We start from the raw sequence: 14,193 nt of genomic DNA on the forward strand, positions 1-14,193 counted from the left end.
TACTTAAATCTGTACTGTAGAGGCTCCAGCACACTTGTTTTAACAGACTTTCTCATTCTCCCCCAAAGCATCATTTACATCCATCCTAAAAAGCCCCCTTAGTCTTAAGCAGGAATTCTTTGTATGAGCAGACAATAAAGAAAAGGAGTGGCTAGAAGCATTTCTCGCTATTTACCTCAAAGAATGGAAAGTAACTATCAGTAACCCTCTAAATAGAAAACAAATTAACAATTTATTAATAAGGATTACGAAAGATGTAAAAATGGGATGGTGGTGGGAGGCAGACAGACAGATATTTTCTTGCTTGCAGGAATTAGCTTTAAATGTTTTGGATTTTCCAGGTTCTTTTGTTAAAATATTTCCACTGTCAATAGACACACCAGTTGAAGTAGGACTTTTATCTTGCAAACTGTGACATATGGCACTTGTTTTAGTTGTTTGGTTTACCTTATTTTGGCCTGTTCCTCCACAAAGAGAGTGACTAGGCCATGTAAGACCCAGAGGGACTACACAGAGTTTGCAGCAACCCAGAAAGTCACTGAGCGGAAAAGAAACCTGGAAGAAAGGACCTGCTCTTCAAGGACAGAGTGGTGAGAAAAGAGAATGCTTACATGCCTTTTTATTTCTGTGGTGTTTTGTACACTTACATTTGAGTGTTGTTGTGGGTTTCGGTTTGTTTTTTTTTTTTCTATTAAAACTACTTGTTCTAACTTCTTTACAAGTAAAACATGGATTTTGAGTACAAAACCTTTTTGTTTCATCTCCCAGATTGAAAGGAATTACTCATTTAGGAACAGGCTTGAATATTTCTGCACCCAGCAGAAATAATTGGAAATTCATAAACATTATTTTCACATAAACTTTTCCCACTACTGTCCTTTTCCCCCAAGAAAATCTCTCAATAAAACCAGGAAATATAACATTTATTTCCCATTCTCAAAAATGAAGGAAGCAAAAATAACATCCCAAACCAAAAAAATGCATTCACAAAAATGTTCAGCCAAAACACATTCGTTTGCTAAACAAGAATTTCTCCTCCAGAAAAATTACTATCACTTTCTATCCACTGTAATTTATCTGATGTGCAGTTAGCATTACCCTAATTGCTCTTTATACTGTAGCTCCATCCCTCCTCATCTCTACGCTGCCTCTTTGCATTCACGTGCTTTGGAACAGGGACTATATCCTGTTCGCGGTTTGGAAAACTTCCTGTACCTTGTGCGTGCTACTAGAATCATGGAAAATAATCATCATCTCACAGCAACTCATTTTTCTGATCCTGATTCCTCTAGCTTAAGTTTTGCCTGAAAGGAAATGCTTGAAACCAGTTTTCCCAGATTTAAAGGTTTTCAAAGTACAGAACTGCCAGGATCTCTCCTCTTGTTTATCTGGCTTTAATTGCTGTGGGAGACAAAGTATCACTTGGATATTAAAAATATTATTTTTTTTTTCTAGGCAAGAAAAACAATAGTAAACTGATACAGATTCTATACACACTATTAGCTGTTTCCCAAGGAAACCAAGTTCTGAAATGATGAGCTTTCATACTGAGTGACATGCATCTTTAGGTAAAGGTCCTGTAGCTAAGAGACTTGCACACTGGTGAGAACATTATTTTGAGCTTAGCCCACCTTGCCACATTATAGCTTAGATAAAGTATCTGGACTAGATACTTCGATAAAGTATCTGTAGGCATCTTGTTCAGTGGTTATTCACTAAGGCTAAAAATTACTCCCCATAGGCTCAGGCTCCTTTACCACCTCTATACCGAAGTTTGTATGCTTGTGAGTTTGCTCTTCTGTGAGCACAGGAAGAGTTTGGGGACTGGCTTCTGCAGGCCAGTCTCTCTGTGGACAACCCCCTGACAACTGTCATATGATGAAAAAACTGCATGATATTTTCCCAACTCAGTGCACCTGGTCACTATTTCATTAATTCATTAACTTGCCCATCTGTGTTTTGCACAGAAGCACAGCACAGCAAGGACCATCCGCTGCAACCATGCAAAGCAGCATGTGGATCTGAATTCTGAAATGCATCTGGGAGACAAAGCTCTGAAAAAACAAGCAGCTAACCCCAATTTTATGTACACCAGATATCTGCCTCAGATTTACTTCTCCTTTGAGCTGGCACCTTGGTCTCAAAAGCTGTGGATGAGATCTACCACAAAGAGCAAACCTCTTTTTAATTAAGTTGGACTGTATTTCAACCAGCTACATTTGCAAGTTTAAATCATGAGTGAGCTTCAATTTGTCCATTCACATTAGTCATCAGTCACACGCCTACAACCTTAGCCATGTTTCTCATTGTACTATTAAATTTAATAGTACCTCTTTAGGTTCATGAGATGTGCTCAGTTACAGGAATATATTGAAGGCATTAAAGTGATAATAATTCAGCTTGCTGAAAGAATGCTTAAAAAATTCTAGCTTGCCCAGAGAAACAGCATAATTAATTCATAACTTGCAATAAAACCAACGCTTTAATTACATGCATCTTTAACTAAAATCTCAGAAAAATATTATTTAAAAGGAATGGGACCAAACAGCCTGGCAGTGTTTAGCAGAGAAGCACACATTTTAAAACTGAAAAACCTTGTAGTACATGACTTTTCCAACCCTAACTATTCTATGATTCTATGAATGGTTGGAGGGGCTTCTGGGGGTCATCCAGTCCAACACTTGTGCCCAAAATATCATGGATACTTGATCAGACCAGCTGTTTTTTGTCCACTGTGGTTCTCAGTGTCTCAGACAATGAGGCTTGAGCCACTTCCTATGGAAGATTATTCTCTTTTCATTTGCCTAGCTCAGAAATGCCCACAGTCATGTCTAGCTGCCTGTTTCACAGGTCCTTGGAGGAAGCAGGATATTTTTCTAGGAAGGTAGGATTTCCTGTGGATTTCCTGTGGTCTCCTCACTAAAAATGGGCAGCAAAGAAGCACTGAAAAAAAAGCATGCCAACTCTTTTTTTCACTGATCATCACAAGTGGCGTTACTTGTGAGCTCTCCAAGAGGCAGACAATATTTTAACTATTACGACAAATCCACTTCCCCCTGGAGAAAAAAGCCAAACTGTCAGTAATTGGGACTGAAGATGGACACAGACCCTTAAAATAAATATATGCATTTGCAAACATGAATCTGTTTGCCTTGCATATATTTCTATATTCTTCTTACTTATTTTCCTGCATGAAGTCTGGAACAACTTCTGTTTCCTTGCCTTAATAGGAAAAAAACTTTGCCTACCATTTATGGTTTTTGAAGTCTCCTTGTATTAAACTAATACAGATTGTGGCATAATTTTTCTCAGGTACTGATGATCAGATTGAAGCCCAAACCATTGGAGCATAAGCATCATGGGCAGATTTTACGATTATTTTTGTTCTGAGTTGAAACTTAGGGACTTCTTTAACATGGATGTTTTTCACTAGCCCAGCAAGTGCAGCATTAGGAATTTGCATAAGAACAATAAAACTGAGGCAAGAGATTCACAATACAGACAAAGCCTGCACACTGAAGAAGCTGTTTTGATGGAAAAAGTTTCATTCTGGAATAAAACATGAGCCAACTTCCAAAGTGGTTTTGATCAGTGAAGTTGGTGGAGTCAAAAATGAATGTTTCAAGTTTGGTCTCGCAACAGCTGTGCACAGCAGCCTGGGCTCTTGCTCCCTGCTGACTTGTCCCAACGCTGCATTAGCAGGAATGCTCGACTTGATGAAGTTTTATCTTTTGTAAACTTCTCTAAATATTTATGTTTGTACAAAAAAACATCATTCTGTGATAAAAGTGAGATGGATGCTCTTGGCAGCCTGAAGAAAACACATGATCGAGCATGGGGAAGGACTAGGGGAGGGAGGTTAATGAACTGGAATACATGATGAAAGAGGAATGGACAGTGCTTCTTTGTGGTAATACAAGAAAGACCTATTCAGGGCCTGATTCCATATTGCATTATTCACTTAAAGGCATCCTTCCATGGCCCCCAAATTAGCAGAAGTTTTGGACACACAGGTAACCCAGTATTTGAATGAAAGAGCTATTCTGATCTCTTTTCATCTGGGACATTGAAGAAGACAGACTGCTGTGTAACTATGGATGGCACAGACACATCTGGTTTGGTGCTTCCAGGAAGCAGCTGTTCCCTGCAGCACTGATCTCAGATCACTTCCAAGATTTCCTCACACATCCAAGATTTTCCTTGGAGAAAGAGAGGAGCTAAAGCTCAGTGGCTACTGGAGAGCAACCCCAGAAACCTCTTCCAACTGCAACAATACTTCTTGACTCACTGTCACATGTCTAAGTAGGATTGGGAAGCATAGGAGTACAAAAAGTCAAGCAGGCTTTCCTGGAGTGTAGCTCTTTTCAGCCATACAGCCTCTTATCTTGCCTGCTTCACAGCCTCTCAGCGAAAAAAAATGGAAGAAATACCTCCTAGAAAACCGAGAGGTCTAGCAATCCCTTTTGGAGTCTTGTCTTGCTCCTCCCCAACAGATTCCTAAAGAGCAGAGCTGAGGACATCCTCACATCCAAAGACCACCTTAATTGTGCCCAATATATTTCAACCACATACAAAAACCTTCCTCACCAAGATTTCCTGAAATGGTCTGAAGCATGTGGAGAGGGGTCATTCTAGGATCGGCTACTTTTAGCCAAGGACAATTCTATGCAACCATACCCTATGGAAAAAAATTATGGCATTAATGTATGACGATTATTGCTTTGCAAAATCAGTAAGACAGGACTCTCATTTTTATTCCTTGCCTGGCCATCTTCCCAGTTGCATTAGATCAAGACTGCCATGCATGTATGGCTGTAAAGAGCAAGCTTAATTTTCCAATAAAATATGTGCAGTTCTGATATGCAAGTTCTCCAGTCTTTAGATCTGTTGGGCATGTTTTAGGGCCTAAGGTCAATTAAAAAGTGAATTAAAATGTCCAAAAGGAAATAGGAAATCATGATAATTTTAAAGAGCATTTATTGTTGTTTGAGAGAATTAGTCTATAGCATATGCTCAACAGAGAGACCTTGTTACCAGTCCTACCACTGACAAGTTACCACTTAATATAAACCCAAATCACAACTATTTAACTTCCAATTAACACAGGCAACACAACATTCCCAAATAATATGGTCCATTAGGAAAGCACATTTTAAAGTCTGGTAAGGAAAAGTTCGGACAGGATATATCTGATAAAGATGAGGCCAGGTTTCCACCTCTGTTTCACAGGTTCTAATCTGGCTCAGCCCACAGGAGAGTAGTTTTTGTCAAGACATAATAGGCTATTCAAATGCTGCTTAGTTCAGGAAATGAATTGCTGGCCTGTGTTCAGTTCTTTGAGGACAAGTATTCACATTAAAAAAAAAAAATGTATAGGAGCATTTTCATTAGCCTCTTCCCAGCAGTCTCCAGCAGCTGGAGTAAACTTTGAAAAGGAAATCTTCCATTTTAAATAGTTTGAAATCCAAGTTCTGGCTTTTGTTGAGGTCTGGAAAGATGTAAACTGAGCAACAGTACCACAAATGGGTCTGGTTGTTTTTTTTCTCTACTGTCAAATTAATATTTGCTTTAGCAACAATGAATTGGACTTATTGAGCCCTTAGAGAAGCCTATGGAATTCACTGTGAATTTATTGGATATTGTGCTAAGTCTGTCTTTGGTTCTCAAGCATAAGGTTACCTCCCTTCTCAAAAGGTCATATATAGTTAAATAACACACCGTGATTTTTAGAGACCCTGGGATTTCTTCACCGCGGCTTTCACAAATGTGAATAGAAAGTGTTATCTTGCATATGGAATTCTACTAAACAGGTGAAAGCTTAGTGGAAACCAAAAACCTCAGAGTAGTTTCTGGGGAGTAGAACATTATCAGTCCCTGATAAATTCAGCTCATCTGTCTCCAGAGAGAACCTATTACACTCTCCTTAGCACTTCACACCAGCTCTCATTTTTTATCTTACATTTTAAGGTTCTTCTCTGCAATGCATGTCTCTACAGTTGAGGTTCAGCTGAAATCAAACTAAATGTGAAGACAAATCACAGAGAACAAAGGCAGTGAATACAATCTGCTGGATAGATAAGCAAAGTCTATGAGTTTGAGTATCTGGGAAACCTGGGTTCAATATTTTGTGCTACCAGACTCCCTAAGGTGTCTTTGATGAATCACTTAGGCTTGGATTCAGCTAAATAAATGCAAGTATTTATAGTGCAGGAGACAATGTTTTGAACTAATTGTCTAGGTTTACTTTGCAGTCAATAGACAGAAACAGACACTTCATGAATAAGAGATCAGATGAAGTCACAGCCTAACAGTGCGCATTTCTCTCTGCTAACAATGAAGAAAGCCTAAGATAACTTGTTGAGATGGGGGCTTCTGCAGTTGCATGAGGTGAATTCATGTTTACTGCAAGATTTTGTAAACCACTTAAATAGACTACTACTCTAGATTTTTGGTGGCATTAAAAAGAGACGTTTGCAGATCCATGCCATGAAAATATTAACACAACTGTCACTGAAACTAAATATTTTTCAAAGGAACTTGGATACTTGAAGCATCCGGGCACTTACAAATACTCTAAAGTGTTGGGAATAATCCAGTTATCAGGATTTTGCAGCTCTGGTAAATTAGACATTATTTCTACATCCTCCCCTATTTGAAAAATAAGCATATTTGTTTTTTGTTATTTCATGGGAATACCGTGTGAATTAAGGAAAAAAAAAAGTGAAATTATCTCATACTGCAGTAACGGATGGAAAAATAATCTGAAATGATTCCAGTAATACATGATAACGGGTGACCTGCAAACTGATTCTCTTTCAGCTCAGACTCAGACATCTTGGTCTTCGAGATCTTTATTTGATGACTATAGTGTCTTCACAGACTCACTTCCTGACTAGGACAAATATACATAGCACAATGACTTTGAAGATGGATGAGGAAAACCATCTTCCTATTCAAAGTGCAGATACACATGAAGCAGAGGGAGATGCCAATTCTTGATCATTCAACTCTGGACTCAAATTACTAGCCAGGGTAACTCTAATCTTTATGCTAATTCTGGTGAAAACTGCAATAGTTCCTGTGGATTGGAGAGTAGAAAGAGCTCATTAAAAACAAAATCAAAAACTCTACTGAAGCAAGGGGTTAAAAAAGCAAGCAGAACAAAAGCAGAACCATCTGGTCACAAAAAATACAAACAGTTGGCCAGCCTTACTCATACAGCAGCACTCTACAAATACTCAAATACATTTGTGAACTTTAACAGAAACAGTCTCAAAATGAGTCACACCATTAAAGGACAAAGAACTCAGCTATATTGCTCTAAGCTACAATAAATATGAGCAGGAACATTTTCATTAACATCTTACTTGGCATGGTTTACAGGTGTGTTTTTGGCCTTTACATCTCAGAAGAGCTGTAAGGTCCACCACAGACTGATTGTTTCTGTTGTGGAAAAGGCAAAAGAACACTTGATGCCCATTCACTAAGGAACTAACTGCAAGTAAGCCTGGATCTGGTGCCTAGCCCTCCCAGGAGTGCCACTGTCTCCCATGACTGCAGCCTGCTCACTGTGCTGCCTGGCAGCTACTGCAGTGTGCCAGCCCTCAGTGGGAAGTCCTAATGTGATGGCAACCCATTGTTCATGCACTTCCATGACAGTGTAAAGCTAGTCCCACATCCCTGTGTCCCAGCTTTCCCTCTGTAAAATGCAGGTAAGCCCATCTTCCATTTTCATGGGGTTACTGGAGTCTAAGAGCCCTGGAAAAACTGTGAAGGGAACAGAGACTATATTAGGCTCAGATAACAAAGAAGGCAGACAAAAAGGCCTAACTGTTCAGGATACTATTCAAGAAATACAAATACTTTCCAAATAAGCTCCAGTTCCCTTATTGCTGTACTCAGCTGCTTCACAGAATAGGAAAAAAAGTGCCTGATGTTTTACTACTGCATTTGAGTGTGAAATAAAACCTCCAGCTGCATTAGGAAGATAAAATGCTTAAATAAAACATATTTGCAACCATTTCCTCACCATTTCTCGATCCAAATAAAACACTGCTCACCATAGCAGTGTAAATGACACCACAGCACAGTAAGTAGAAAATGTTGAAACAAAGCTCTGGAGTATTTGCATGGCGATTTGAAAGAACTGAATCATCTTTAATATGAATAATAAAGAAAAAAATCTAGGTTTTACCTTGAAATGTGAGGAGGAATGGACAAAAGGCTGTAATAGGAGATAATCACATTCAAAAGCATCTGATTAGTCAGTTCAGGAAAAATACAAGTCTGTTGTTTATAAATAACTTGTAGGGTTTGGTAATTACCATCTTTTCTCTAAAAAGAATACTAGCCTGCTAGCACATTTTGCATCCTCCCATTAATTAAATTAAGCATCAGCTAAGGGTTCAACCAGCTTGTACTTCACAAACTGGAATACTGTTGCTATTACAGTTGCTATTATGTTAGGAAAAAACATGTTGTAATGAGGTTAGTTATCTCAGTGGCAGTTACAGGCAGAGAATTAATAGGGAAACAGATTAACGTGAGGTCATTACGGAATCAGGCCAAATACAAATTAGTTTTAATGCCTCTGTTCACAGCTTGGAGCATCAGTGAAGGCACTGAATGTGAGAGAGTGATGGAGCTGAATCAGGAATGGAGATTGTAAAAGGGAAATTCTACAGCAAAAATAGGACAAGATTTAGCAACAATATGGACAGAGGAAGAAGATGTGGAGGGCAGAGAGAAAAGGTAGTATTAAAAATGACACTGAACTTTCAGGTCAAGGACAACTGTGGTTTGTGTCAATGCTAACAGAGAAGTAAACTGAGAGAAGACCAGGAGAAAATTGTTTTGACTCTGCAAACTATCATGAAGTACATACATACTACATAAAGTGATATCATAATATCACTGTAATAGTAAACAACTTCAAATGCAATTTTTTTCTCTTTTATGCAGCAGCTTAATCCCATTTAAATACCTAGCCACCCACTTGGGCTGAGGAAAGAGAGTGCAAGCTTGCTTGTATATACTGGAGAGATCCAATATATCAGAACTGCTCCCAAAAGAAAGGGTGAGAGCATGATGGGGACCAGGCTTTACTGCACAGCTAGCTAAGAGCCCTGGAGGCCCAGCCTTACCCAATAACTCGGCCACTAAAACACAAATGAATGCTGTGGATACACACTCTGCTTATTCATGTAGGCTCTGGCTTTAATGCTTTAACTTCTGCAAGAAGCGCACAGACAAAACAAAACCACTGTTACACAAAGTGCCTGAGAATCCCTCATGCTGGGCTCCAGTTTCAGGGACAAATATTTAACAAGGGATACCGGAAATGCATATTTATCTCTTCAGCTGTGTACTTTCATTAGGTCCTGTCTAAGATCCAGGTCATTATTTGCAGAAGTACGTATTTCAGTGCCTAAGAACTGTTACCCCGCACAAGTACCTGTCTAAACAGATTTTCAGCAGCCTACTGGAAATCTAGCCCAGGAAAAGGCCCATTACATTTTGTGGCTTTGTGAACTACTAAGAAACTTCTAGTTTAGTTTGTGTCTGTCAAAGAGTCACATGATGGTTCTCCAAGGAATAAGCTGCTGATTACCACACATCCTCTTTTCTGTGACAGTAAATACTGCTTACAATTACAATGTTACACAGCACAAAACAGCAGCATATATTATGTATGTACATCACACTGAAAATATGAGTATTTTAGGAATGAGAATGAACAAAATGCAGAAAATCAATTGGAATGCAAAGAAACACCTTTACCACATTGTTTGGAAGACTCCTTCATTTCTAAGAGGTCAAACTGCTGCACCAGTCTTGCCCTTTTCCAGAGATTTCCAACATACAAGGTGTTTTTAAATAATAAAAGTGCATGTGTGATAAGCTTGTTGGTTCTCAGCTGACTGGGATCTTGATGGCTTATCATTACAGCTTCACAGCTGCAATAATTAAAAGCTTTGCATATAACATTACAATGCCAGATTACTAAATACCACCAGACAGATTTTCTAAATTTTCATTTTTGTTTATAAAACAGCTATATATCTGTGGAAAAGAACCATTAAATGAATATGCTCAAATACAGAAATAGATCAACACCAGTTCAGCCCAAGCTGATCCATGGTCTTCCAAAGTCTGGAAGTACTTCCAGAATAGGATTCATCCCAACATATGCCTTTGTCTGAGGGAGCTGTCTAAACTTCCGTACAGCTGACAGAGAAATGGGCGCTCTTAGGTTTTGATTTGCATTAGAGAAAATCAGGTTCTTAAAACAGGACTTTGTAAATGTGCCTCTTTTCTCTCTGCTGACTATAAAGGAAGTCTGAGCTGATAAGCTGAGATACAGATTCCCTTCCCACCTCCCTCCATGACTCCTTTAGCATTGCATGGAACACATCTACATTTCAAAAGATGGACAGTGCATGATACTGAATATTTCCAGGCCAGCCTTTGATCAATCCATCTTTTTCACTATGGGTTTTCTACAGTCTCCAACAGACAACGTGAGATGCTCCCATTGTTTTATCTTTCTGGCTCAAAGAGCTTTACTGTGAAGCTCAATGGTTGTGTGTTGTAAGGAGTGAACCTAGAGCCCCTATCTGTTCAGGTCTGCTAGCCTTGGTGGATATGTAGGACAGTTTCCTGCTGACCCACTAAGGTAATCCAGTCCCAAAGGATAAGTGGACTCTGCAGTCCCCTTTGTTGCAAACTGTAAATAAACAAGGTGGAGAGAGAAGACCAACCCGTATCTACTGTCCTACTGAATACATATATTTGCTCTTAAGTGATTATAGAACTACACCTACAAAAAGACCATAGCACAAACAAAGATCTTCATTATCTCTAAGCCATCAACAGAAAGGAGCATAGTGCAACTCCTTTAGGCTCTGCTGTAAGTGTATCCCCAGTGAGCTGGAGGAATTAAAAGCTAGTGTACAGTAAACTGTTCAAGATTGTTCCTATGCTCAGAGCAGGCACAAAGTTGTTTGGGACTCCTTGGGGAGGCTATCCTTCCATTCAGAGAAAACTGAATGGGCACAGACTGAAGGAGTTCCTCAATTTTACTTTTAATGTTCAAGTATTGCTTCAGTTAGCGACCTGAACAAACAGCAAAATACAATGCCACACTTCACACATGTATAATTCAATTTTACAATATCAAGCTAATAAAAGAAAAAGGCTTTATGATGCTCTGTATGATGGGCACTCATACCACACTGGTAGTCAAAAATCACCAGCTGGCTCCACTGGGCTGCGATATCAGTGAAATCTTTAAAGCAGCTGGGAGACAAAGTTATGAAGAAGAAAATGATGCAACAATATAATCACTGAGCTCTTTTTCCATATAAAAAATCAGAAGTTCACTTGAACTCAGTACTCCTGTACAAAACACAGGACAGCAAGCAACAGTTACTGCTGTTCCTTTGTAGATAAGGTATATACTGTTCTCAGTGAATCCTAGGCAATGAAGTCTGCAGTAGGTTGTAGCCTTTATACTGAGTCTTATTTTACAACCCTAGCCAACTAGCCATATCTGCACCACTTTTTACTATATTAATTTTTTATAAATAGCATGAAGACAACTAAATGCTAAATGAAACAATTGAATCAATCAGTAACAACAGGAAGCTAAAATTATGGACAAAGGAAAACTAGACAATGCAATCAGAAGATGACAAATGAAAGCCAAAGAAGAAAGCTGAAACCACATGAAGTTGCACTTCAAAGGAGGACTTAATGAAACATGCAAGTCCAGTGCTCATTTTTTCTCCCCATTTGCCCTATGAAACAATCTGCAATGCCACAGTTTTTCCAAGAAGCCATGGGAGGTAAAGTTTCTGTAATTTAAGACAATACTGTGAGAAAAAAATTCTATAATGTAAAACACAACGAAAAGCTGATTACAAATTGACACAAGTTTTGCATTGTTTGTATTCCTAAAGTTATTTACATTTAAAACTGTTCTTTTTCATGGCCACAGTGGGACACTACACAGCAGGGTCCCACTGTGCCAAAACAGTTACAGTTTGCTTTGTTAAACACTCAGTTTCCTCAAAAACATTATTTTTGGACTGTGTTTTTTCTGATTGATTTTCAATGTTCAAAATGCTTCTTTACCCACAAAGACAGAATAAAATTACATCCGCTATCCTTGAAATTATAACTGAAACTTTTTGTACTGGGTAATATCAAAATCTTTAGTCCTCATAAACCTTCTTATGCTTGTGAAGATACACATGGATGTCATCAGTGAGTTTGCATTAATCTGTGTTACTGGATCTATCTGAAAACTAAAGTAACATACAAATTATAGCCCTTCACAGCTGCAATATCTAAGCTTCCAGTTATATGAAGCAGTAAGTAAAGCTGGGTGACATACAACACTGCTGTGTAAGTACTCTTCATTTGTAGGTAAAAGTGAAGTAAAAATTCACATCAGCTTCTCATTTCTGTAACTACTTCTATGCCAACAATCTGTAACTATGTTTTGAGGACAATGATGGTTGAGTAGGTGCACTTATAACTAAGATTCCTGGAACTGCAGAGAGCAGAAGAGCAATCCAAGCCATTTTTCTCAGAGTTAAGGGTACTGAAAATAGAACCAGCCTTTTTGTACATAGGCTGCAAGTTGACCCCGCATATACCAAACACAGTAAGCATTATAGGAAATGCACATTATTTCCAATTATTAACAAGAAAAAACATATTATATAAGGACACATGCATATTGGGTTTTACCTGGAGCAAAATAAGAAGAAAAATAGTTTTATTTTTTTATTGAAGATTATCTAAAGACTTAAGGAGCCCATCACATACTATCAGCCAAGTTAGTTCCTGATCACTTCTCCATCAGTAGTCACCAATGAAAGACATAATCCCTTGCAGTGTTTTCTTCACCAGCAAACAAGCAAACCAGGGTCCTCCCTGCCCTATCTGAAAACCTCCTGCCTTCCTTCCAATACTCCTGCCTCAAAAATTTGGGTCGCAAGCTAAGTCTGGGAGAGTGACAAGGGGAGCAGCAGGTCTGGGTTGGGCAGGAGCAGGGGCTGGATGCAGCTGCAAGTCCCTGTGTGCCATGCCAGCCTTATGAAGGGCATGATGGGGAGGTGAGTAGAGCAGCTGCCCTTCAGCCCCATGGCAGATCCCCAGCCCAGGAGAGACTCAAATAGGTCTCCAGCTTCTATGGGCTCAAGGAGTTGTAACCAGTCTCTTAAATCCTGACTCTTAATTAAGCTACAGGTGAGTGAGTTTGCAGCTCACATAACATATACCACCCTTGAGAAGTGGCATTAATGAAAGAAGCCAGAATGTGTTGTAATTGTGGTGAGCTCTGGGAGAGAGAGAAGGCAAAACACACAGGGCCTGTTCCAGTAGCACAGCCTCAAAGCAATGACGGAAGGGTTCAGGTAGCAAAGAGTTGTACTAAGCAAAACTAACATAATCTCCCAGCCACACAGCTGTTCAACACTGCAGGGTAATCCCTTGGCTAAGTGCCACAGAAATCCTGAGCAAAGGCAACAAAGAGGTTTGTAATCTGTGTGAACACTACAGACAGGTACCAGAGGAGCTCTCAGACTTGGTCTTGCAACCACCTCCCAGTCCCCTCTGGGACTTGAGGAAAACTAGTAATGTTGCTGGTCTAAACTGGGGCAGTTCCCTACCTCCTAATTTGGTCATGGAAACTGCGAGCCCAAAACCATGTGTGTTACAATGTATGCCTACACTAATTGGCTGATTATACAAGACTGGAGACATGCACCAAACCTAAATTGTATTATATGTAAAGTTAGGAGCAATAAATCTAATCACAGCAAGAAAGATTCAGGTCAGATATGAGGGAAATACTTTCCTGGCACTTAAGGTTTAACAAATGCCACTGAATGTGTAACAAATGCCATTTAACATGTAACAAGCTTGTATCCTGCCTTCCTTTAACTATTTTGTTTTATTGTATCTGATATTATACTCTTTTTTTGTGCTTTTTTCAAGAGCCCACACTGTATGCACATGGCTGTAAAAACAATAAATACTATTAAATGGTGGCTATTACAAGATTCATAGCAAATATTCATGATCCATCTTACAAATTTAGGGCCTGTATCTAAGAAAACCCTCACTTTAGTAATAGGCATAATTCTGATTTATTCTTTTTAGCCCTGTTACCAGCATTGCAAG

General features: G+C 39.1%; 1 protein-coding gene across 1 annotated transcript in view; it reads right to left on the bottom strand.

The window, feature by feature from the left end:
* The window catches only part of RPS6KA2 (ribosomal protein S6 kinase A2), a 156,898-nt gene that overhangs the window by 94,281 nt on the left and 48,424 nt on the right, over positions 1-14,193 (bottom strand). The gene's annotated exons all lie outside the window — the stretch shown is intronic.

This window comes from Melopsittacus undulatus, chromosome 3 (assembly GCF_012275295.1).
Source record: "Melopsittacus undulatus isolate bMelUnd1 chromosome 3, bMelUnd1.mat.Z, whole genome shotgun sequence".
Lineage (NCBI taxonomy): Eukaryota > Metazoa > Chordata > Aves > Psittaciformes > Psittaculidae > Melopsittacus > Melopsittacus undulatus.